General features: G+C 43.8%; 1 protein-coding gene and 1 long non-coding RNA gene across 6 annotated transcripts in view; both read right to left on the reverse strand.

Annotated features, from left to right (window-relative positions):
• Window positions 1-27,909, reverse strand: part of GRIN2A (glutamate ionotropic receptor NMDA type subunit 2A) — a 431,556-nt gene that overhangs the window by 276,863 nt on the left and 126,784 nt on the right. The gene's annotated exons all lie outside the window — the stretch shown is intronic.
• On the reverse strand, window positions 571-27,284 carry LOC144338373 (uncharacterized). Its single transcript, XR_013412404.1, has 2 exons — window positions 27,058-27,284; window positions 571-4,739 (listed from the first exon to the last, which is right to left on the reverse strand). It is a non-coding gene; the product is annotated as an uncharacterized LOC144338373 (long non-coding RNA).

The raw sequence follows: 27,909 nt of genomic DNA on the forward strand, positions 1-27,909 counted from the left end.
TGCCTATGGACAGGAAGGGATCATTTTCAGAGACGTTTCAAGTCATCTTCATGTTCTTGGGTGATTTTTTAAAAAACCATTAAATGTTATACAACTCTCATTTCTCTCGTCCTTCAATATTACTGCATTTCTCTCATCATTCAATATTACTGTCAGTTCTGGCAGAAAATATAATATACCCCTGCTGAGTTTCCTACGCTCTTCTCTGCTCCAGACCATGTTGTGGTTGTAGGAATAGCATGTGCATAGCTGAGACACTGTCTCCGAAGGCACCAAAGTCATGTGGCTGCTGTGTCCAGTCATGTGCTCAGACTTCACCCCTGCTATGGGGATGAGGGCAAGGGTATTGGTTTTGGTCTCCTGCCTGCACTTACTCTTGCGCTGGGGGTTAAGATGCTACCTGAAAATCCATGCATCCTGAAAAGGTCTCACACAAGAATCAGGCGTTTTCAGACAGAAGGGTTTTGTTGTTGACGTTTTCTACTTGCATTCTGTGTTAAGCCCAAGACTTTTTATTTTGTGTTTTTTTACATTGATGAGTTATAAGAGGCCTCTCTCATCTTTATCTTCTTTTTACCTTCTTTGCTGAATCTCTGCTCTCTGGCCAGGAGTCATTACATAGAAACTTGAGTGCAGGGTGATCATCTATTAACTCAGCAAATTGACAGCTACAATCTCAGATACTATTTAAGGCTTCAGAGATACAGCAGTGAGCAAAATTGCTGTCGAGGTGCCCACATTCTAGTAGGAAAAGCAATAAATAGATGTATTACTTGTTGCCCTAAAAAAGTGAAAAATAAAGCTTCTTTGGTATGTCTCATGCACCATCTAGGGGATAGGCTCTGCCATACTGGCTGCTGACTTGTTAAAATTGCTACTGTCACGAGGCCAGGGAGAAATCTGAACTCTGGAAAGTGGTGTGGGGGCCCTAGAATTTGAGAAGAGAAGAAGCCTACGCTGGAATCACCACCTAGTTCACGACACTTCCCAGCTCTGGCTTCCAATGGCCTCTTCTCACCCTCCGAATAACATACACAAATCCTCAATGTGGCCTTTATAATCTGCCTCTTTTAATCCTTCTCTGCAGCCACACTGACTTCTATGATGGTCTTCAAACACCCTGAGCCTGTTCCCACCTCAGGGTCTTTGCCATTGCTCTGCCGCCTCCTGGAAAGCCCTTCCCCCGGATATTCACATGGCTGTCCCCTCACTTCAAATGTCAGCACAAGAGGTCTTTCCTGCCTAAATGGCAGCCAATATGCTCTATTCTCTTGCCCTGCTTTTAAGTGTTTCTTCCCAGCCACATTGCTACCTGACACATTCATTCATTTGCTTGTTCATTTGCCATCTCTGTCCTTGTACTGAAATGTCATCTAAGGCAGGGGCTTTGTCGTGGTCAGTGCTGTGTTCCTGGCACCCAGCACAGAGCCTGTAGACAGTGGTGCTCAGTAACTACCCATGGAATGGTGAATGCTTCTTAGCAACTGTAACTTATTGCCTGCTCTCCTCTCCCCTGCAGCCGGTTCTCCACGTGGCCACCAGAGGATGCTTTTGCAAGGTAAATCTGATATTCACCACCCTCCACCCTGGCTTTAAAATCTTCAGTGGTTTCTTTCTGCTCTTACAACAAGATGCAACACCCAAATGTGGCCTGGGGGTCTCAGTACGGTCCTGCTCTGACCTCTTCACTCTTCCCCTCGAAGCACCAGGGTCTTCTCAGGCAATTTTTTTCACACCAAACATTTGCTATGATCCCTCCTGCCACAGGGTCTATGCCCAGTCTGTTTCTACTTCCTGAAATGCTCTTCCCTTCCCTCTGTCACCCACTCTAGTCTTCACATCTCAGTTTCAGCCCGTGTCCTCAGGGAACCTTCTCTGACCTTCCTGGGTGGGTCACACAGTACTTATTACAGTGCATCGCATTTACTTGCATGATACTTTTTTGAAATATCTGCCTACCCCTCTAGACTGTCAGATTCATATGAGCAGAAAGAGCACCTGGTTTTGGACCCCATTTTATGCTGAGCCTAGCACACAGTCGGCTTTCAAGAAATCCATGAACAAATAACTAAAGAAACCTTCAAACAAGCTACTTCAAGCTTGTTGCGCCTTGGGTAATGATGGTTAGGCCACAGAGACATGGGGGACCTCAATGAGATAAAATGGATGATACTTCATAAATACCAATTGGCACACATTGTACAAATTAAGTGATTTTTTAAAAATATGGGTCTTCCAGCCATCCCATTACTGGGTATATGCCCAAAGGATTATAAATCATGCTGCTATAAAGACACATGCACACGGATGTTTATTGCCGCACTATTCACAATAGCAAAGACTTGGAATCAACCCAAATGTCCATCAGTGACAGACTGGATTAAGAAAATGTGGCACATGTACACCATGGAATACCATGCAGCCATAAAAAAGGATGAGTTCATGTCCTTTGTAGGGACATGGATGCAGCTGGAAACCATCATTCTCAGCAAACTATCGCAAGAACAGAAAACCAAACACCGCATGTTCTCACTCATAGGTGGGAATTGAACAATGAGAACACTTGGACACAGGAAGGGGAACATCACATACCAGGGCCTGTCGTGGAGTGGGGGGATAGGGAGAAGGATAGCATTAGGAGATATACCTAATGTAAATGGCGAGTGAATGGGAGCAGCACACCAACATGGCACATGTATACATATGTAACAAACCTGCATATTGTGCACATGTACCCTAGAACTTAAAGTACAATAAAAAAAAAAGTGGGTCTACCCACCTCTAAGCCTTTCATCTAATTTGATACCTTCCACTGAGATACCTTGATCCAAACCCTACCTCTGCTGAGTTTCTTTCAGCACTTTTTGCATTATGAAAACTCAGTATCTCATTGGATCTTCTCATGAAACCAGTAAGCCAGACACTTGCCATGTGTTCCAAGTGCTTTATATACATTAACTTTCAGCCCTTGCAACCAACCTTCAAAGGTAAATATTATCATTATCCCCATTTCACAGATGAGGAACTGAGGCACGAAGGAAAATGAAAACTTTCCAATAGGCACACACCTAGAAAGTGGTGGATTCAGGGTTGAACACAGACAGTTTAATGCCAGTACCCACTCTAAGCCATTAAACAACAGTGGTGGAGCACACACCAATAAAAAATGGGGAAACTGAGACCCAGAGATGTTTCATCACATGTTCTGCCTGACTCCCAGCTGGAACTCTTAACACAAGGCTCTGCTCATGTGAAAGAGATCAGTGTCCTCACCCAGTGGAGAGTTTCCTTACCAGTGTCCTAACCAATGGAGAGTTTCTTGTGACCACGTATCTAGTGCCCTTACTCAGTGGAGAGTTGCTTGAACCCATGACCACACCATGTCTTTTAGCACACCAGGCTCCTGGGATACCACAGGTGCCCCAGCTGGTTTGTACCTGTGGGCAAAGTTTGCCCTGTATTCCTGAGCACATGATTATACCTATATTGGGGTACATTTCTGTGACTTTCTCAGATGCATGTATCTCATACCCCCACCTACCAACCTTGAACTGTTATAATTCAATTCCATCAACATTTACCAAGCAAGACTGTACCACAAGGAACTCTGCAGTGAGCACAGGTTACAGAGTGAGGCTTTGGCCAAATAGGTCTGGGTTCAAATCATTCATTAATTTTGTTAACATTGTAGAGCTTTGGCTGTATGATGGGCCTGTGTTACACACTCAGGATACCAAGGTGAACCCAGGAAACACAGGTGCCGCTATCAGGAACCCAGATCCTGGAGTGGGAGACAGACACTAAACACATCAACAAGCAAGAAAATTGGCAATTGTGGTACAAGCTATGATAAAAACAAACAGGATGACGTGATAAAATGAAACTGAGAGTGAGGGGTTGGAGAGATCTTTAGAACAGGGCCATGATCTTCTCCCCATCAAGCCGAACGTCTCTGGGCAAGTCTCATAATCCCTCCAAACCTATTTCCAAATCTATTCGTGGTGACGGTAAATCTCATGGCACATGTAAAATGCTCAGAAATGCAAGCTATGCCTTTCCTGAAGCCAGGCACCAGGCATTCAGGTGTGAACAAAGCTATCCATGCAGTCCAGGAGGGAAGCCAGACAGAAGCAAGCATGTGTGACCAGCATTAAAGGGGCAGCTGCCCTCAGTCCTCTCTGGAGCCCTGCCCGTGTTCTTCCCAACACAGCCTTGTGCGTGTGCTGATGCTGCATGAAATCCCTGCTTCTTCACTGTTTGTCACAAGAGGTAAGTTCCCCAGCTCCATCCCAGCCCAGCAGCCAACCATAAGAAAGGCAGCTAAGAAGTGTCTTCCTTTTCCTGCCTTCTTGGGTCACTGAGCAAAGAGGAGACAGAGGCACACGGGTCCACTCTCTCTTCTGCTTTTTCCTATCACCCAGGCCAAACAACCAGCAAGGAATACCTGCTGAAAGGTGAAGAGGATAGAGACTTGGCAGAGATTAATGCCTTCCTGATGCCAGGCGGCTATGAGAACTGAGACTGGCAGCGTGAAGGGCAGAAGCTCCACCTTCTGTGCAACTAAATCGTAAGTCTCCCATAGACAAAGACTTTGTGTTTCTCCGCCTTCAGACTGGGTCAGTGATCAAGGAAGCTTAGCAACTTGGGGCAAAGCAGGCAAGGTGGCTCATTCCTGTAATCCTAGCACTTCCGGAGGCTGAGACAGGCAGATCACTTGAGACCAGGGGTTCGAGACCATCCTGGCCAATATGGTGAAACCCCATCTCTACTAAAAATACAAAAAATTAGCTGGAATGTTGGCACATGCCTGTAGTCCCTGCTACTCGGGAGGCTGAGGCAGGAGAATCACTTGAACCCGGGAAGCGGAGATTGCAGTGAACCAAGATCGTGTCACTGCACCCCAGCATGGGTGATAGAGACCCCATCTCAAAAAGAAAAGAAAAGAAAAAAACTGGCTCAGAATTGATGGAGCCAGACTTTGAGAAGGATGATGACTCGCTGGCTAATGAATGGTTAAAGTCAAGAGGTAAAGATGTCACTCATCTTTCATAGCCCCAGGTGGGAGAAAACTGATCTATCTATTCAGGAGACTTACTGGTCCTTGGCTTTCTTAAAGATTCCCCAAATCTAGAGTTCTCCTGGTATTGGTGTGACCCCTCCACTCATCTCAAGAACCACTAGGAGTTTGCATTTTAAGAAAGCATGGTTGAGTATCTGCAATCAGTGATTTGTTAGCTGAGACAGTCCTAATAGGTCAGCTAATTTGAATATCACACACATACCCAAATTACACATTGATACTTCAGCCTACAGTAATGTTCCTAAAACTCTTCAGTGACCCCCATTAATAAACTCATCCTGGCTCACAAATCCTTTACAACATGACAACGTCTTTGACCTCATCTTCACTTTCTTTTAACGTGTCTAGAGACAGGGTCTCCTTCTGTCACCCAGGCTGGAATGCAGTGACACCATCATAGCTCACTACAGCCTTGAAAACCTCTGGGCTCCAGTGAACCTCCTGCCTCAACCTCTTGAGTAGCTGGGACTATAGGCACATGTCACCACACCTGGCTAATTTTTGTATTTTTTGTAGAGACAGGGTCTTGCTATATTGCTCACTCTGGTCTTAAATATCAAGACTCAAGTGATCCTCCTGCCTTGGCCTCTCAAAATGCTAGGATTACAGATGTGAGCCACCACTCCCCACCCATCCTCACTGCCCACAATATGTCTGTACTCCCTTTCTCTCACCTTTCTCTCCATATACCCTCCAAACTGTACTGCCTCTCTGAAGAAGCCTCATACATCTATATCTCCTTGCCTCTGCTCCCTTTCAAATGTCCTTCCCTGGCTCCTTTGAAAGCCCTACCTTCCCTCAAGGCACATCTCATGTGTCACCTCCCCTGTGAAGCTCTGCCGGACTTCTCCAGGGTCTCACAGACCCTAGGCCAGGGGCTCTCCACCCACTGGAGTCACCAACCAGGAGATTTCAGGGGAAGCCCAAGAATCTGCATTCCCAGGTGATGCTGATGCTGCTGGTCCAGGGACCACACTTTGAGAACCACTGCACTGGACGATTGAAAGGTTTCTTTTTTTTTCTTCTTTTTTTTTTTTTTTTTTTTGAGATAGAGTCTCACTCTGTCACCCAGGCTAGAGTGCACTGGTGTGATCTTAGCTCACTGCAACCTCCGCCTCCCGGGTTCAAGTGATTCTCATACCTCAGCCTCCCCAGTAGCTAGGACTATGGGCACTTGCCACCATGCCCAGCTAATTTTTGATTTTTAGTAGAGATGGGGTTTCACCACATTGGCCAGGCTGGTCTCGAACTCCTGATCTCAAGTGATCCGCCTGCCTGGGCCTCCCAAAGTGGTGAGATTACAGGCGTGAGCTACCATGCCTGGACGATTAATGGATTTCTATGGAATTTAATTTCCTTTCTGCCTACTACTTTCAGGTAAAAAGGATGATTGATTCAGATTCCCCTGATAATCTCACTTGCATAACTGAGATCAGGGGTTTTTCTGAAATTCACCAGGACTTCTCCTCTTTTCAATCACTTCGTGTGATTGGTATCAGCATTAGTTCTCTAGAAATGCTGTGGCAAAGTACTGCAAACTTGGTGGCTTGAACAATACGATTTTTTTCTCTCATACTTCTGGAGGCTAAAAGTCTAAGATCAAGGTGTTGGTGGTTCCCTCTGGAGTCTCTGAAGGACAATCTGTTTCATGCCTTTCTTCCAGCTTCTGGTAGCCTCAGGCGTTCCTTGGTTCCTTGACGGCGTTCTTTCCATTGATGCCATAATAAAAATATTAGTACTTACTATTTTGTAAAGATTGTATACATCTTCATACCATCTCTCCTCTCTGCACATCTGTTTCTGTGTCCAACTTTCCCCTTTTTATGAGGACACCAGTCTTATCAGATTAGGGCTCACTCTGATGACCTCATTTTAACTTGATTACCTCTGTAAAAACTCTCTCTCCAAGTAAGGTCACATCCTGAGGCACTGAGGGTGAGGACTTCAACATATACTTTGTTTTGGTGGGGGATACAACCCATGATGCCTTGTCAGAAGACACCTGCAATCCCAGAAGGATCCATGCCAGGAGACAAACAACTTGTTATCTGTCTTGATGACCTGTCATCTCATAGACACCTCCCTGGATGGATGGAGCACTGGAATTTGGGCTACTGGAGAGTTCCGCCTCGGTTAGCAGAAGTAATTTGCCCGTGTCCTTATGCAACGTGCTGACCTGGTTGGTCATTTAAATAAAAGGGCATGGCAGCCATGCAAAACTCTATATCCCTAATGCTTCTCTTCCCATAGCTTTCTTCTTGAAATATAAAAACGACTCTGTTGCATAACTGCATTCCATTGCACAGCATTAACTAAACCAGTTCTAAGTTCTTTTGTGGAAACATCGTGATCACTTCTCCGCTTACATGCACTATCAGCCCACATATGAAACCTCTAGCCGCCGTGTGCAGCCCTGCCACCCTCCACCACACCTGACATACAGTATCCAGAGTGATCGTTCTAAAAAGCTATCGGACTATGTTACTCCCCTGCTTAAACCTCTTTCATGTTTCCCCTTCCCTAAGATAAAGTCTAAACCCCTTAGCATGACATTCAAGGGTCTTCATTCATCTCCATCTGACAGCTTCTCTACTATATCTTCTATTATTAGTTTTTATTTATTAGAGACCGGGTCTTGCACTGTCACCCAGGCTGGTGTGCAGTGGAGTGATCAGAGTTCACTGCAGCCTGGACCTCCTGGACTCAGGTGATCCTCCCACCTCAGCCTCCTGAGCATCTGTGACAACAGGCACATGCCACCACAGTCAGCTAGTTTTTGTATTATTTGTAGACACAGGGTCTTGCTATGTTGCCCGGGCTACTCTCAAACTCCTGGATTCAAGCAATCCTCTTGCCTCGGCCTCCCAAAATGTTGGGATTACAGGCATGAACCATTGTGCCGGCTCTACTCCCATTTCTAAGCCCTCTCCCACACCCAGCAGTCCTTCCAGACAAACCCAGCTGTCTGCAGCTCCTCCCAGTCCACATCATAATCCCCTGGAATGCTTTTCTGCCTTAGTCTGTTCAGGCTGCTGTAACAAAACACATAAACTGGGCTTATAAATAACAGATATTTATTTCTTGCAGTTCTAGAGGTTGAGAAGTCCAAGATCAAGGTGCCAGCATATTTGGTGTCTGGTGACGGTCAGCTTCCTGGATCACAGGCGCTGCCTTCTGTGTCCTCACAGTGGAAGGGTCTAGAGATCTTTGTCTTGCCTCTTTTATAAGGGCACTAATCCCATTCGTGACCTAATCACCTCCCAAAGGCTCCACCGCCTCAGCCTATCACTTTGGAGATCAAGATTTCAACATATGAATTTGGGGGGATGCAAACATTCAAACCACAGCACTTTTCCTCTTGTCTAGACCTGTGTTTCTCAAGCCCAGCACTGTGAACATTTGGGACTGGATATTTCTGCATTGGAGGGGACTGTCCTGCACACACTGTAGGGTATTTAGAAGCATCCTTGGCCTCTACCCACTAGATGCCAGTAGCAACTCCACCTCATCCCCAGTTTGGACAACAGAAAAACGTAAATATTGCCAAATGTCCCCTGGCCTAGATAATTCCAACTAGTCCTTTAAAAATCAGGGCAGTGTCACCTCCTCCAGGAAGCCCCCTGGCCCCTCCTCCAGGCCCCATATCCCTAAACAGCAGTAAATTCACTGTGTGTTTACTTTAGCTCTTTCCCACATCAGACTGAAACCAGGTCTGCTTCTATTTTGTGCCCCTGACGCTAGCACAGCGCCCACCTGGAAGGGGGCAGACACCCCTCCTCACCTCCCAGTGTCCCCACTGATGTCTGTTGATCAACTAGATGATAGAAAGTGAGTGGAAAAGAAAGGCAGACAGGGGACCCACTCCTGTCCCTTGGTGCCAGGATTTAAAGAGGTTTGGCTGCCTCTAGCGTGTTTTCTCAGATGCTCTCTTGCTCACGACTCAAAGGCGAATGCGGATGTGCATTCGTAGCGGGGGCAGGGATGAACTGCACTCCAAACCTGCACCAAAAACCTGCTCTCTATCCCCAGTGTCTCAGGTAAATGTGGCTTTGTTTAAAAGGACATTCCCTGGATCTTGTTTTTATTTTTAAACTGTAAAAGATAGAGTTGTTTATTTGAAAATCGAGACGCTAAAGTCTAAAAGTCTTTTGCTGAAGCTCCTCTCCCCAGGGGCAGGATGGGAGCAAGGCTTACCAAGGCTGCCACCTACAGAACGGAGGGCAGCAAGGACTGCGCTGCAGCGGGAGGGGCCGGTGGCGGTGGGCGCGGCGAGGGTCTGCACTCGGGAGGGGCGGGGCGGCTGCTCGCTGGGCTCCTGGGAGGAGCCTTTCGAGAGACCGTGTGCTGGGCAGAAACCCCCTCCCTCACTCAGCGATGAGAAGCCTGAATAAATGAGCAAGGCTGCAAGAGAGAAGGGAGTCCTGGGTCCCCACCGCTCAGAGGAGTGGTGCGCAGCCACACACTCATCACCTACACCCTTGCAATCCAGCACACTCACAGTGCACACGCAAACACACATCCACAAAAACACACACTACACCTCCACACCACACAAATAACATACACATCCACACTATACATACATACTCGCAACTTCGCACAAAGTGCACACGCACACACCCGCAAACAGTTGACACACATCCACATCACATACACAAACTAGAGACACACATCCATACCACACAAATACACAACACACACATCCACACCACACATACTTGCAACTTCACAGTGCGCACACACACCCACAAACACACCCAAGACACACATCCACACCATGCATACAAATACACTGCACACACACACTATACCACACAAATACACAACACACACATCCACACCAAACATACACACTCGCAACTTCACACTCACAGTACACATGCACACACCCACAAATGCACGCAACACACAAATCCTCACCACGCAAATAAACTACACACAGAACACACATCCACAACACACACACCACACACACATCCACACCACACATACTTGAAACTTCACACAGTGCACATGCACATACCCACAAACATACCCAACACATACGTCCACACCAAATATACTACACACATCCACATACCACACACAAATACATAACGCACACTCACACCACACACTCGCAACTTCACACACTCATAGTGCACACGCACACACCCACAAATACACCAAACACATACATCCACACCATGCAAACATACTACACACATTCACACCATGCATACATCTACACCACACAGATACACAAACACATCCACACCATGCACATGCAAATGCACAACACACATCCACACCACACATGCACACTCACAACCCTGCACTCACAATGTACACAGACCCACACCACAAATACACAACGCACACATCCAAACCACAAATACACATACCCACAAACACACCACCACACACAAATACATGAACACAGTCACAAATACAAATCCAAGCCACACACAAATACATGAACACACATTCACACCACACACACACCCACAAGACATCCACACCACAAACATAATGCTACACACTCACAGCACACATACAAGGACCAGGTGCGTATTCACAAACACACACACTCTCACAAAAACACATCCACAACACACACATTCACAACTACACACAAATACACATAGCATACACAGAAATACACACAAACTCACATGTGCACACACAAACCTTTACATTCACACCACACATACACACCCCATAGGCACACTGCACACACTTGCACACCCTCCCATGGAGACACACCCACGCAACCCTCACGCAGCTGCGCTCTGACTCTGCATCTGCCTCTGTTCCTGAATAAGCCGCTCTGGAGGTTGGAGGCAGCTGTGGGGGAGGCTGGCAGGTCGGGGCTGTGCTGGTGAGCTGTCCTATCTGTTCTCTGAGAAAGCAGCCCCAGCCAGGAGCACTCCCCTCTGCCACAGGCTGGAGGAGGTGGCTTTCTCTGTGCTTACCCTAAGCCCTTCCTTCCCTGCTTCCACCTGACGTCAAAGCCCCTTGGCAAAGTAACCCAGGTTAAGGCACCCCCTCACCTCCAATACACAGGTGGTGGTCTGAGTGTGTGGAGCTCCAGGTGTTAATTAGCAACAATTAATGTCTTTTTACTTTGATAAATCTTGTAACCTTCATCACAAAAAAGTGAAGGGAATGTGTAAGACTTTACTTCTTCCATGAGACCTTCCCAGATTTATAAGCTAATTTTTTACCAGCTAATTCTTCCAACAACTCAGCCTACAAAAGGTATAACACGGAGTAGGAATTCCAGGGGGAAAGATATGCAAAGTAAATCTTAATAAATTTTGAATCATATTTTCAATGTATTGGGTGGGGTGTGGGCTTGATAATTAAGGAGAATCTTCTGTAAAGGTTCAATAAAATGACAAATTCTTTTGTAAAGAGATTACTCATTCTGCTGTACCTACTCCCTGAAGCTAAATTGTTATATAAAAGCCTTACTTTGAACAAGCTAGGGAAGTTCCTTAAGGCAAGGCGCTGTCCCCTGAGTTCTTTAAAAACACAAGTATCTCTTAGGTAAGGGCTCTGAGTGGGGCCTCTTCCTAACTACATGGTCTCACGGGGTCATTTAATGTCTCTGGGCTTGTTTCTTCATCTGTAAAATGGGAGTAATATTGCCTGTCTCCCAGGGATGTAATAAGGCTTAAAGATAATACATGTTCAGTGTCTGCTACAGACTAGGTACTCAATAAGTGCTAGCTGATAACTTTGGTATGACTATGCTGTTGACCAACCCAGATACCCATCCTTGAGTGTATAAATCTAACCTACTCCATTGAGCTCAGTTCAAAGCCCACCTCCTCAGTGAGTCTTTCCATGAATATGCTAATTGGAAGTAAATCACCTCCTTCTGCAATCTGCAGTCACCCCCTGGTACTTTATTTGACCCTCTCCACATTTAGCTTTGTATATCACAATGTAGTCCCAGTGCGTCTTACACTCCCTTTACACCCTAATTAACAGGACTCATGTCTGAGTCTTCGGTGTGCAATGACAAGCACACAGTAGGGGCTCCATAAATGTTCCTCAGGTGATGAATAGCAATAGTGTGGTAGACCTTGTAGTTGGCTCCAAAAAATGCCTGACCACCAGATAACCATGGAATTTTCTGTTGTACCACACATAAGGTAGTTTTAAAATATGTCTGCAAATTTTTCAATACTTCTCTTCTTCAAAAGGTAAAGCTTAATCTTCCCTGTGTGCTTGGTAACTCTCTTCTCACAGAGTGTGGCAGAAAAGACAGTCTGTGATTTCTAAGATGACATCGACAAAGGCAATGTGGCTTCCTTCTCTCTTCTGGATCACTCACTCTGAGGAATTTGGCTGCCATGACATGATGGACTTCAAGCAGCCCCATGGAGAGGTTCTCAAAGTCAGTAAATGAGGCCTCCTGCCAGCAGCCTTGGAAAGAAGCCATCCATACCAGCCGGTCCTCCAGCCTCAGTCCAGCCTTTAGATGACTGCACCTCTGGCCAATGTACTGACCACAGCCTCACAAGAGACCCTAGACAAGAATCCCCCAACTAAGTTGCTCCCGAATATGATCCACATAATCAGTGAGATAATAAATGCTTGTTGCTTCACACTTCTAAGTTCTGGGATGATTTGTTATGCACCAATAGCTAACTAATACACAACACACCTATCAGTACATAGTTCTGATGCTGACCCAATCCTGGACAACGATATAGTAAGAGGAATCTGCTGGGGTTGGGATGGAGGGCGCATGGGGAAACATTTACTAAGTCACACCTAAGGGGGCCATAGGAAGATAAAATCTCTCTTCTGCCACAGCACATTTGTGTCTGTATACAATGCCTCAAACTTCAGGAACCTTTTTGGAACCAGCCTATGAGTAGACTCAAGAAGGTGGATTCTTGTTGATGCCACTGAGCCACTGAATCCATCAGTCCCCAACCTTAATCTACTTCAGAGTTTCTGGTCACGTGAAATAATAAGTTTATACACTGTATAAGCTACTTTGAGTCAAGGTTCTCATAATTACTTGCAGCTAAACACACCCCAACTCATTCAAGGAGCTACTTCTAATGGGCTCTCTGCATTTCACGTTTGGCACTATCTTAGACACTTTTTTACAGACTATTTCTAATCTCTCTAGTATCCTACAATTTAGATATTATCATCCCTACTTTACAGATGAGGAAACTGAGGCTTGATGCAATTAAATAACTTTTCCCAGGTCACATAGCTAATGAGAGACACAGCTAGGATTCAGTACAGGCCTTTGAACTCAAAGTTGACATTCGTTCCAACCCACCATGCTGATGATCAAAGTGGCACGCTAAGAAAGCACCCCAGGATTTTCTCAGAAAGGCAGCCAGGATCACATCAGCAGCAAACCCAAACTTTAAATGCTAACTCACTAACTCCTTATCTTTTTGTAGAGCTGAACATTACCCTCTGCTATGAGGCCTCCCAAAGTGGGGCAGGTCTTGATGTGATTTTCCACTTCTCACTATATATGGTATTATTTCTCAGTATCCTACAAAGATGCCACCAACCTTCAATTATCTCAGCTAGGAAAGCTTCTGCAACCATTCTAGCCCACAGTGAAGGCTTCCTGCTCTGAACCCCCCACTGTACTGATAACCGTAACCACACAGCTTAGTGCTCAAGGGTTTTCAAATTGTTTCAAGCATCCTAACCTGCCCCCATCAGCCAAGCTGCCTCCTTCTTAAGGTCAAATCCCTGTGCCAAGTACTCCTTTTGTTCAGTCCCGGAGCCTAGATATTACGGCATTTCGTGCTTAATATACACTTGCCCACTGCCTGACCAATGGAAAGGGGCTGCAATATATATATACACACACATATACACACACATACATACATATATATGTGTGTGTGTGTATATATATATATATATAGAGAGAGAGAGAGAGAGACCCACACACACGCGCACAGACAGACAGAGATAGAGTCTCACTCTGTAGCCCAGGCAGGAGTGCAGGGGCGCGATCTCGGCTCACTGCAACCTCTGCCTCCCAGGTCCTGGTTCAAGCAATTCTCCTGCCTCAGCCTGGCCACCATGCCCAGTTAATTTTTGTATTTTTAGTAGAGATGGGGTTTCACCATGTTGGCCAGGCTGGTCTTGAACTCCTGACCTCGTGATCCGCCCACCTTGGCCTCCCAAAGTTTCGGATTACAAGTGTGAGCCACCACACCCAGCCTGCAATATTATTTTTTAAATCATGTGTACATGGCTTGTTGCTGCATAGAAAAGTTTGACTTGCCTGCCCTCCTTTATGCTTTTTCTTTCCTCTGTTGATGTCTTTGCTTAGTCCTTATCAAGTCTTTCCTAATGCCACTCCCAAACTCCCAAATTAAGTCGCTCTTCATCTAGGCTGTCATTGTGTTCTGTACATATCTTTAATAAAACATGCATCCTATTGCTTTAAGATTATTTGCTTTTGAAAAGTTTTTAGACAATCAGATGTGTTACAAGTTCCTTAAGCACCAATGGCTGGTTCATATTAGATGCTCAATAAATGTTATGAAAGGGATGTACACATTTATCATTCAAAGGATAGCCCATGTCTGCTATGTTCCTGCAACAGTTATGACAGCTCTCATCCCACGACATTCCAATCATCTGTTCAAATCTGACTCCTCTTTTAGACTGTAAGTTACCAAGGACAAGAAATTGATTTTTTCACCATTCTTGTCTCTAACATAAATTACAGGGCACAAGGCGAGCATTCAAATACTTGTAGATAAATGCGTGACAATTGTGATCTATTTAGTCAAGGGTTAACTGTGTTACTATTCCCCAATCAATGACCAGGGAATTATTGAGCAATTCAAAGACACTGGTCTTGAATAAAACATTTACCATACATAATCACCTGGCAAAGAAAAAAAAAAAAAACCTGTACCTGTTCAAAATATTCTTTTGAAAATATTTGGTGGCAGGGGGATCTTTAGTTGATGTCATAGGCTTCTTCAAGTTGGTAACAGTTCCTTGCCAATTGGCCAAAGTCTTCCTTGGTGCCTTCCATCACCAGGATGCAGACATGATTCAAGGATTTCTGGTAAGATTTGGCCAGGAAAATGTATCCCACAAACTCAAAACTATCAAGCAGTCAGTATTGTTAAGAATACAGATGGCCTCCTTCAGGAAAGTATTAAATTATTTCCCCAAATAGAAGCAAGTTAAACATGTTCTTCCTTCTTATGTTTACCAGGGGTCTCTGGCTAGTTTACATCCTTTTGTACAGCAGGCTCTCTCTCAGGCCTCTTGCAAATTTTTTTGCACTGGATTTCGAATGCTCTGCTCCTAAGACTCCAAATCTGCACTGCTCTGGCTACATAAGAGAGAGGTTCAAAGTGGGACACAGCTTCACCATCAATTAATCCTGACTGATCTTCTGCCAGAGGTGACATCCTATCCTCGGGGTTTGGCAGTGAGCCTGATGAAGATAAGAAATGCCAGACTGGGTCAGACCAATGGTCCGTTCAGGCCATGGCACTGTCTGACAGAGGCATCCAGAAACGTTTTGCAGAAAAGAGCTGTATTTGCCTCCTATGACATCAGTCATGAAAAATGTACAAAGTCCTCCTGAAGCAGATGATCTTGGGGTGCCCCATTCAACTTCCATGACACCCTTTCCAAGCTGATGGAGTCCTCATTTTGTTCAAGTGCTCACCCGCCTACAGGAGGCTCAGGATTAAATCTTCTTTTGCTCTATGCCAGGGTTTCTCAACCTCTGTGAGCGGATCATTCTTTGCTGGGTGGGCTCTCCTGTACATTGTAGGATATTTTGCAGCATCCCTGGTCCCTACATGCTAGATATTAGTAGCATCTCCTGACAAACACCTACCTGTGAAAACCAAAAATATCGCCAGACTATTACCCTTTGGCAAGGGAAAGACAAAATTGTCCCCATTTGAAAAACACTGCTCTAAGCCAATATGGTAGCCCCATTGCCTTAGTCAGTGATGGTTTTAGGGGTGAGCACGTGATCCAGTTCTGACCAATTGGGCATGAGAGGAAGTCATCTTGAGGCCTTTAAAAAATGCTCTCTCACTCCTAAGAAGATACAAAACTGAAAGTGTCTCTTCTTTTTCTGGTTCCTGGCATGTCTAAATCACATCTTATCACCACCCCAAGGATGCAGCCAATAAAAAAGGATGAAAAAGATTGTTAAAGTGTTTTTTTTTTCTTAAAGCTACGGCTCCCCAGTTAACTTAAGCAACCTTAGGGTCACCATACCTTAAGACTCTTCATGACATAATAAATGAAATTCATTTCATTATTGATGGAATAAATTTGAGTTGGGATTTTGTTACTTGCAGCCAAAAGCATCCCAATATATACAGCTTCCCATCTTTTCCATAACAAATCTACTTTGCCTCTCTCCCTTATTAGTCAAAGCATCACCTTTCAATGCATTCAAATGCTGTATAGGATGGTTTAAAGAGCCCTGGAATCTGAGGCAAACAGAGCTAAGTTTGAGCAGCAGCTATACACACACAGCTCTCTTAATTTCCTTCATTTCTTCCATGGTGATAACACCATCAATTCTGCACCCGTTTGAGATTATATAATCGTCAAATGAGATAGTGTGTACGAAAATGCGTAATAAACTCCAAGTGCTTTGTGGGTATCATTACATTTTCAGTCCCTACTACCCTTCAGAGGGTGGCACATCTACATATTCACCACCCAGCACTCAGACATTCGGCTAACATTTGTTAAGCCTAACCATATACTAAGTACTGTGTATATCCGTTGCTCTACCTCAGCACTGTTGACAGTTGGAGCTGGATAATTCTGTGTTGTAGGAAGCTGTTTTGCGCACCGTAGGATATTTAGAAGCATCCCTGGACTCTACACTCTGGATGCCAGTAGCACTCACCTGCAGTCATGACAACCAAAGTTGTCTCTACACATTGCCAAACAGGGAACATTTGTCCCTGAAGGATAAAATTACTTCTCATTGAAAACCATTGGTGTACACCCTGGCAACATACAGATAAAAAGATTTGCTTCCTGCCCTCAAGGAATTTACATTCTTCTATAAATGATCATTTATTTTATAGCATAAAACAATCACAATCATTATTTGGTAGCAGATAGATCTAGGCTCTACTCTCCACTAGCTTGTGGATATTACTGTCTCAATTTCAGTTTCTCCATCCAGAAAATGGGGGTGATAAAGTCTACCTTTCTAGATCATTTTTAGACTTCAGGAAAATAATGACTGCAAAACACCTAACAAAATGCCTGGCAAACAATTAGTACTCAATAAATGTTAGCTTTGCATACTACTGTGTTCTTGGTTCAAAGATTATTGTCTGGTTTTAGGAATTAGGACCTCAGTTCCTGTTAATCTTCTTTGCTTTGTTCTATGAACTTACGGACTTGAGTCCCATACCCGATATAAATGTTGTTGGTGTTCCATCTGAACTGCCTCAGACCCCCTTACCATTTCTGCAAAGCCACCCTGACTCCCAGTAGCCAGCACCTCCCTCTTTGTAGGAGAAATCCCTCTGAATATTGGACCCCACGCTGCCAGCATGCATGGTGGGTCAGAAGTGTCTGAGAGTTAATATATCCTTTTCTGCCCTGGAGTAGGCTTTGAAAGATGATTAATGGGCACAGGAGTATAAATACCTCAGCTCCTCCACTCCTTGGCAGGAATAATTCTCAGGTGTGCATTTTACATTGATTCTCAGAGCTTACCTGCAGGGTTAAGTTTCAGTTCACCACCTTGGTATCTGGCTTAGTAACATATGCCTCACTGGTGGACTCCCTCTCCTTTTATCAACTCCTGTCTCCCCTGCCTGTGCCCCTGCATGTCCCAGATAAACTAGGTACACTCAATATTTAATCACAATGTTTCTGAGGGACCCAACTAAGACACTATCCCTTTACTTTAATGATTAAGAGTTCAGACTCAATAGTTATATTCCCTGATTAGAATCCCTTTTCAAACATGTATTAATTTTATAGCCATGGGCAAGTTATTTCACCTATGACTCAGTTTTCTTTATGTAAAATGGAGATAATAATACTTACTTCACAAGGTCATTATAAGGGCTAAATGAGTTAATATTTGTTAAATACTTAAAATCATGATTGGCATCTAGTAAGCCCTATGTAAGCAATCATGCCTTTTAATTCCTTCGTAATCAATCCTAGTCTCCTTGGCAGCCTAAGTCAAGTTTCTAGGACTTGGGAGAGCTGCCTACTACCTCAAGCCAATATATCAGGAATTATTTAAGAATCTAATTTTCAAAAACAGTCAACAGTGAAAAGAAAGCTTCTCCTATTTGCCCAAAGCATAATTCCTTTGTTGATGAAGACATATGTGGGGACATGTTGCCTACAAACTGCTTGGATTCCTCCACTTGAATTAACATTCAGGAAATATGCCTGAATAAGTCTACATTTGCTCAATCTCTCCTGGCCTGGGAAGAAGACTAGAGACATTAGTGCCTCCCAGCACTGACATAGCCCAGGTCTCTGCCCTCCAGAAATGAGCATTCCTCGGGCTGTTGAATGGCTAAAGCAGTCTTCCATTCTGAAAGACAGTAATACCCCACACTTGGCCTCCCTTGGGCTGGTGCCACAAGGGGGTCAACATGTCTCAACCCATAAAAGACTTCTCTCCCCATTTCTTCTCTCCATCCCAACCTTGGAGGGTTTCTGTTTCCTAAAGCCATTCTACATGGCAAATGGGATCAGTGCAAGCTCCAGGGCCAAGTTCTACAAGCCTCATTCCTGCTGACACGGAGGAAGAAGCCGAGAGAGAGATCTCTCTGGCCCCAGCCCCTGCCCATTCATGCATCAGAAACTTGCTGTCTCTATTCTAAGCTATTTACCTCCCAGTCATTGCTACTCCAAAAGAGAGCCAGAGGGGAGGAAAATCTGTAACAGTATTTTAAGTTCCTGATATGACACACTCCATACTGAAATAACCCTTCCAAAGATCAGAGTTCCTCTTGGCAAAAGCCCAGTGAATTTCATGAATGATACCACCCAGAAAGAACAGAGTTTTTGTTTTATGGATGGTGGGATGACAATGAAGAGATGGATTGCCTATTTATTTAAATTTATTTTTAATTTACATTTAAATGCTCTGTTTACTCTGTCTCAGGCACTGGACTATGCATTTTAGACTCATTATCTCAAACGAGTTGTCCCAGCATTACCACCTTATTTATTGATTTTTTACTTTTTTTTTTTTTTGAGACAGTCTCGCTCTGTTTCCCAGGTTGGAGTGCGGTGGTGCAATCTTGGCTCACTGTAACCTCCACCTCCCAGGTTCAAGCGATTCTCTGGCCTCAGCCTCTTGAGTAGCTGGGATTACAGGCACCCACCACTATGCCCAGCTAATTTTTTGTATTTTTAGTAGAGACAGGGTTTCACCATGTTGGCCAGGCTGGTCTTGAACTACTGACATCAGGTGATCCACCCGCCGTGGCCTCCCAAAGTGCTGGGATTACAGGCATGAGCTACCACGCCTGGCCCACAACTTGCCTGGGACTCCCCAGTTCTCTTCCCTCCTGGTTTCTTGCCATTACACTTAGCACCCTCCAATACATTATATAATGATGTGTTTGACTGTCTCTCCTGATTAAGATGGAAGCTCTACAATGGCAGAAAATTTTGCGCAATTTTTTTGTGAGCAGTGCCCAGTTCTTAGGAAGTATTCAATTAATATTTGCTGACGGAAAGGATGAATAAATGAATCTCCTGGAATCTTTCTGATAACCCAGTGGAAAAGCTACTGTTATTACCATTCCCATATTTATACTCACACCCATACCATCCTACCTGATAGGGAGAATAAAGATCTCCCAATAGATGTCTATATCCCAATACCAAGAACCTGTGAATATGTTAACTTACATGGCCAAGAAGACTTTGCAGAAATGATTAAGGATCTCGATATGGGGAGATTATCCTGAAGTCCCTGGTTTGGCCCAATGTAATCAGAAGTATTCTTCTAAGAGGGAGGTAAAAAGGGCAGAGGGAGACAGACTTGAAGATGCTACACTTCTGGCTTTGAAGATGAAGGAAGAGGCCAGGAGCCAAGGAACAAATGCAGGTGACCTCTAGAGTAGGGATCCCCAACCTTAGACCACAGACCAGTACCAGTCCATGACCTATTAGGAACTGGGCCACACAGCAGGAGGTGAGTGGCACGTGAGCAAGTGAAGCTTTATCTGTATTTATAGCTGCTCCCCATTGCTTGCATTACCACCTGAGTTCCACCTCCTGTCAGATAAGTGGCAGCATTAGATACTCATAGGAGTGCGAACCCTATTGTGAACTGCACATACGAGGGATCTAGATTGCATGTTCCTTATGAGAATCTAATGCCTGATGATGTGTCACTGTCTCCCATCACCCCTAGATGGGACCATCTAGTTGCAAGAAAACAAATTCAGGGTTCCCACTGATTCTACATTATGATGAGTTATATCATTATTTCATTATATATTATAATGTAGTGATAGAAACAAAGTACACAATAAATGGAATGCACTTGAATCATTCCAAAACCATCACCCCAACCCCAGTCCATGGAAAAATTGTCTTCCACGAACCTGGTCCCTGGTGCCAAAAAGGTTGAGGACCACTGCTGTAAAGGCAGTGAATCATATTCTGAGAGTTTCCAGAGGAGCACAACCCTGCTTTCACAAACCTTGATTTTAACCCAGTAATTTCCCATTTTGAACTTCAGTCCTCCAAAACATATAACTTATATAATAAATAATGTGCCACTTTAAGCTAAGACGTTCATGGTAATTTGTAATGGCAGCAATAGGAAACTAATAGACCCACTAATTAGATGAGGAAGCTAAGATTTGAGAGCAGGTACCAGGCCCCCCAGGTAGTTAGGTGGTAGGGTGATGTAGATGTAAATGCAGTCAGCTTAACTCCACACTCTTCCTCTTGTCCTCCATATAAAGCCAAGGGAGTTGATCAAACGATAAGAAACACTGTGTGCAACACTCAGTTCCCGAGATTTTGGTGCTATAAGGCCATGACTATTTCACCCTGCAATCTCTTCAGCAACCACTCTGTATTTTGGGACTTAGTTTTTCCTCTCCATGGAATTCCCAGTTCAAATAACTGCAGCCAGCTGTAAAAGTGCACAGATATGAACAAGACACCTCCTGCATGGATCTCAGAGTTTGATGGAAAGGGCAGTCATAGTGAGTAGTAATAAAACATTGGGAAGAAAAACTCCATGGGCGCAGGGCATTGCATTTTCACAGGAGTATCCCCAGAGTCAAGATCAATGCCTGACCCATAGTAGGTACTTAATAAATATTTGTTGAGTGAATGAATGAGTACTAACTCAAAGTAGTTTTTAAAAAGTGCTCCAAGTATACAAAGCTGGAAGGAATTAATTCTGCCTCGCATGTGTGTGTCTGAGAGGGTGTATCAGGGACTGGACCATTTGAATTGAATAGTGCAGAATTCACAAAACTTCGCAAAGAGAAACGGCATTCTAGGGAGAGATAACTGCATGAGCAAGAGCAAGGAAGAAGGTAGAAAATACCAAGGAAAGCAGAGCATGCAGAGCATGCCAGGGTGAGTGCAATACTGTACAGGTGGTACAGAAGATGGGGCAGAGAGACTGGCCAGACCCTGCCTGTTCTGCCAGGCTGGCCTGCTCCTGTCAGCCACAGGAGCCAGCTCAGACATTCAAGTAGAATGGTAATGTGATTAGGTAGGTATTTTGTAAAGACTACACTTGCATTGTTATGTGGATACCATAACAATGCATTTTCATTTGTCAGATCATTGTCACATACTAAAAAGTCTTGTTTGTGCTGAGAGATCTCAAACTACCTCTTTTACTGAAGACTTCAAGGGGGAAACTACAGAATCATAATGGCCTGGAAGGAAATGTCCCTAAAAGACAAGCATAGTGGCCAGTAGACAATGACACATATGCCCAAAACAATGTCATCAGGAAATTCGAGAGGTCATTAAATCCTACTGTAGGAGGAAATAAACACAAAGATGATCCCAATGATAGATGTATTCTCATGATAATTCAAGCTCTTTTCCATCTGGAATAAGAGAAAAAGAAACCACTTTCCAAAGAGCTGATCACATTTAATCTTCCCCTAAAGACCTGTCGGGTAGACGTGCTATCAACACTTTACAGTTAAGGAGACTGAGCCCCGTGGGCCAGATCTCACAGTTTTGCAGAGCTCACGTTTGAACCTGGGCAGCCACAAAGCCTGTGCTCCTTCCCATGCTCTCTCTAAGTCCTTTTACATACCATGCACTGAACTTCCAACAGGAAGGGTCAAGTCCGCAAGACCTAAGCCCTGTCCTTAAGGAATCGCCATCTGCCCTAAGGGACAGGAATGATGCTTGCTAGCCAGGGAGAGGGGTGGGCTAAGATATTCCACCTTTAGGATGCAGGGAGGGTAAGTGTGACCAGGGCTGGCTGGTACAAAAGACCTCCTGGAAAATGTAGGTACTGTGCTGGACATAAAGAAAAGATCTGTTGAGGCAGGAAGCTTCAACAACTAGAGCAAATTCCACCCAAACTGGGAGCTTCCCCTAAGTGGAGATCCTGAGCCCTATCCTTAGAATACAGAGAGTGAGGCCAGGCATGGTGGCTTACACTTGTAATCCCAGCACTTGGGAGGCCGAGGTGGGCAGATCACCTGAGATCAAGAGTTCGAGAGCAGCCTGTCCAACATGGTGAAACTCTGTCTCTACTAAAAATAAGAAAATTACCCAGGTGTGGTGGAACATGCCTGTAGTCCCAGGTGCTCGGGAGGCTGAGGCAAGAGAATGGCTTGATCCTAGGAGGCAGAGGTAGCAGTGAGCAGAGATCGCGCCATTGCATTCCAGCCTGAGCAACAGAGCAAGACTCCATCTCAAAAAAAAAAAAAAAAAAAAAAAAAAAAAGAAAAGAAAAGAACACAGACAGTGAGTCTGAGTAAAACTTGGGAATCTGAACTTTGAACAAGCCCCATTAGTAACTCTGCCACAGTTCAGGGCCACAACAGTGGATGGAGAAGAGTAAGATGGAGACAGAAAGCTTTTTCCTGAAGCTTTCCAAATTCAGGAAGAACATCGGATGACTGAAACAGATGGTTTCTGTAGGTGAGTAGCAGAGGATCCTGCGGAAGGGGTGGTTTGATCTACAGGACCTTAAATGTCAGGCTAAAAGATAATGTATTTTGTTGAACGTCTACCACAGACCAGACTCTAATCTTGTCTAATCTTCACAACAACCCTCTACGAATATTCCCACTTTAGTTTACCCAAAGTCAGCCAGCTAGTAAGAGAAGAACTGGAGTTTAAACCTGAATGTTTGCCTGTCTGAAGCCCATAATTATTCCACTACACACCATCTCTCCTAAGGACTGTGAGTGATGAATGAAGCAGAGTCACTGATATCTTTTAAGCAGGTGGTGACAAGTTCATAGGGAGTTTCAGGAGGGCAAATCTTGCACTAAGGTGGATTGCCCTGGGGAGAAAATGGAGCCAGGATTAGACCATTTTGCCTTGTCTAAATCCTGCCACCTGGTGTTACAACGTCCTTCTGTTATCAGGGTCACCTGCGAAATACAATAAAAGCCACCACACAAGAGATGTATTAGTTGGTGCAAAAGTAATCATGGTTTGTAATGGCAAGAACCGCAAATACTTTTGCACCAACCTAATATATCCATAAATAGATATATTTGATTATGGAATGACAATAAGTTAAAATTTAATTTTAAAAAACTGAACAGAATAAAGAAACAAAGCCAAAGAAAGAAAAAGATCCTGCGTGGATAAAGCAGAAAACAAAAATAAACCAAGCGAAAAAAAAGAAGCCAAATAAAACTATAAGCTGATCTTTGAGGGAAAAATATGAATCTTCTGATATGACTGTTCAAGAAAAACAAACTAAAGAAAACCCAAATGGCCAATAAATGTGAAAATATGTTCAACTTCTTAGTAAGATAAATGCAAATTGGAGACCATGGTTAGATTCCATTTTATATCTATCATGTAAGCAAAAATGAACAGGACAAACATGGAGATTTAAAGAGATATTGGAAGGTTGCATCTTTCATTCCTTGCTGTGGGAACATAAATAGGCTCAATCCTTTTGCAGAACAAATTGGCAAACTCTGGTGACACTGAAAATGCCCACATCCTATGACCCAGAAATTTTACTTACAGGCATATATCATCAAGAAAACTTCTCATCTGTGCAAAGATGTTCTGTGTTTCATTGCTTTAATAACAAAGTGCCCATCATTCAGTTCATGGATAAGTAACATTTTTATACATCCATAGAGTGGATATTTAAAATATAAACAGTTAAATCCACTAAAGCTACTTTTATAAACACAGATGAATCTCAATAACATAATACTGAGTGAAAAAGAGTAATTTGGGCTGGGCATGGTGGCTCACGTCCGTAAACCTACCATTTTGGGAGGGCAAGGTGGGCGGATCACGAGGTCAGGAGATCAAGACCATCCTGGCTAATATGGTGAAATCCCATCTCTACTAAAAACACAAAAAATTAGCCGGACATGGTGGCATGCACCTGTCGTCCCAACTACATGGGAGGCTGAGGCAGGAGAATCGCTTAAACCCAGGAGGCGGAGGATGCAGTGAGCTGAGATCATGCCACTGCACTCCAGCCTGGGCAACAGAGCAAGACTCCATCTCAAAAAAACAAAAATAAAAGAAAGAAAAAAAAGAGTAGTTGGAAAAATATAGTACTGTTTGTAAAAAGCATAAAACATACTAATACCATTATACTCTAGGTTTGCGGGTACATATAGAAAAACACATGTATAAGCTTCAGGTTAGTGGTTTCCTCTGAGGAAGGAGAGAAGGGAATGAAATGAGGGTGGCAGGCTTCAGCAGCAACTTTTTATTTTTAAAATCTGAAATAAATGTGACAAAAATATTAACATTTGTTAAATCTGAATTGTCAGTACATGGGTGTTTGTTATTTTATTCTCTGTACTTATCAGTATGTCTGAAATATTACACCATTGGTCAATCCTGGTTTTGAAAGAGAAAAAGAAAAGATTTAAACACAGTAATAGGATGACTTCTCTGAGACTCCTTAGTTCACTGGAGATAGCCAGATCAATATAAAAGGATACTCCGAGCAGACAAAACATCTGGGAAGATCTCTGGCATCTGATGAAGGGACTCCGTCTGGCACCAAGCTGCAAACTCCCTATTAACAATGCACTGGCAAACTCAGTCACTTCAATAGACAACATCAGAATAGGTGCTGTTAAATTCAACTACGCCCTTCCTTAAGTAAGTAAGATAAAACCTTCAACAGAAATCAATGTAGCACAAATTCAGGATCACCCACACCACATTTACCCATCCAGTCTGAAATAATAAAAGCAACTGTGCCTGTCTGAGGCATATTTTTCTGCCATCAGGTTTAAAATGTTAAATAAAGAATAATTGAAATATGAAATAGTGGTGTCTATATATGTATATTTTTGTCACTCCCTAAACAGTAGGAATTATACCCAACATGTAAGTTCTTTCTCAGAGTTTCACTAGGCCTACTCCAGGCTAGAGACAGATCCAGGCTGGATGCTGCACCAAATGAATTCACACATACACTCCCTCACCCCCTACAAGTTCACAGCCCAGGACAGCTGGCAGCACTCATTCCAGTTAACAGCATTTCTGTATGCAGAGAAAACCAGACAACAAATATTTAATGAGCATTTCCTAAATGCAGTGTCATGCCAAGTAATAACAAAGAAGATAAATATACATGCCGGAAATTCTACTATGAAGAAATTAATCATACAATTGATCCATCCATACATATGTCCAAGCAACCAACCATTCATTCCTCCACCCATTTACCCTTTCACTCATTCACCTTTCCACCCTCAATCCATCCAACCCTAAATCTTTCCACTCATCCATTCAAATAATTCATTTACCATTCTGTTTATACAACAACTCCTTTATCCATCCATCCTCTTGCCCTTCCAGCCAGCCTGGTCCTCCCTTTCCATTCTCCACCTACCCAGTAAGCCATCTTCCATTCCTCCATACATCCATCTCTTCAATCCTCTAACCACCTGTATTGGGTTGAGCAGTGTACTTCAAAAATTCATGTTCACTCAGAACCTAATATGACTTTATTTGAAAAGAAGGCCTTTGTAGATGTTATGAACTAAATTAATAGGAGGTCAAACTGAATGTGGACTCTAATCCAATGACTGGTGTCCTGAAGAGGAGAAAACACAGGCACACATAAAAGGAGAAGGCCATATAAACATGGAAACAGAGACTGGACTGATGTACCTACAAGCCAAGGAACTCCAAGAGTTGATGGCAACCACCAGAAGTTATAAGATGCAGGGAAGAGTCTTCCCTTAGCATTCTTAGAAAGAGAACAGGAATGCCAGAACCTTGATTTTGAACGCCTAGCCTCTAGAACTGTGATATAATAAATTCCTCTTGTTTCGAGCCACCAAGTTTGCAGGACTTTGTTGAGCAGCCCTAAGAAACTAATATACCACCTCCCCTACCAACCACGCCATCTCTCCAACCCCCAGTCAGTAATCTTCTCAACTATCCAACCCTCCACCCCTCCAGCCTTCTACCCATCCATCCCTCCACCCATCCATCCAGCCATCCACCCAATTCACCATTCATTCCATCCACCCATGCATCCATCTATCCACCCATCCAACCATCTATCATTCATCCATTCACACATACTTTATTTAGGGTCTATGTGCCAAGTGTTGTTCTGTGTGCTAAGTGTACAATGGTGACAACAGTAGCAACAAGATATCATGGGTTCTTCCTCGGACATATGCTAATATCTCCACTAATATCACCAGACCTCAAGAATAAATACAATCTGATGGCCAGGCACGGTGGCTCAAGCCTGTAATCCCAGCACTTTGGGAGGCCGAGATGGGCGGATCATAAGGTCAGGAGATCGAGACCATCCTGGCTAACACGGTGAAACCCCGTCTCTACTAAAAAATGCAAAAAAACTAGCCGGGCGGGTTGGCGGGCGCCTGTAGTCTCAGCTACTCGGGAGGCTGAGGCAGGAGAATGGCGTAAACCCGGGAGGCGGAGCTTGCAGTGAGCTGAGATCCGGCCACTGCACCCCAGCCTGGGCGACAGAGCAAGACTCCGTCTCAAAAAAAAAAAAAAAAAAAAAAAAAAGAGAGAATAAATACAATCTAAGTATTTATTGTAAATATAATGGACTTGCTATGCAAATTGAACTTCAAGTTAAGTTCCCTAGCTATTCCTGCCACTTGTAACTATATTGGTAGCACTTAGGCCCTTCCAATATAAATGTTCTGGGGCCTCCACTAGATGAGGAGCAAAATATCCCAGGACTCTTCCCAAATGGATATATAGACATTAAATAAATCATACAAATAAATATATATTTATCAATTTTACTGAATTCTACGCAGGAAAAAATACAGCTCTACAAAGAAAATAACAATGGTGCAGGGCTCAGGGCACGAATTATGATTAGGGAGTAACAGAAAGCATCTATAAGTTGGAAAAACAAAACAAACTCATAAGTAGTTAAAAAAAAAATCACTTCCCAAAGAGGCTTACAGCATCAGGGAGGTATTGGGCTTTGGATAAGTGCTGCACACTCTCAGAGGACAGGGAAACCACTGAAGACTGCAAAGCTTTCTTGAAGAAAGGTTTGCCTGGATTCTGAAGGATAAATGACAGTTAAGTAATGGGAGGGATACCTATTTTTAGTGTGGTCCTCAATAAACAAAAGTGCAGACATCACTAGTTCATTTTAAGAGATCTTCACTTTC

Source organism: Macaca mulatta, chromosome 20 (genome assembly GCF_049350105.2).
Source record: "Macaca mulatta isolate MMU2019108-1 chromosome 20, T2T-MMU8v2.0, whole genome shotgun sequence".
Lineage (NCBI taxonomy): Eukaryota > Metazoa > Chordata > Mammalia > Primates > Cercopithecidae > Macaca > Macaca mulatta.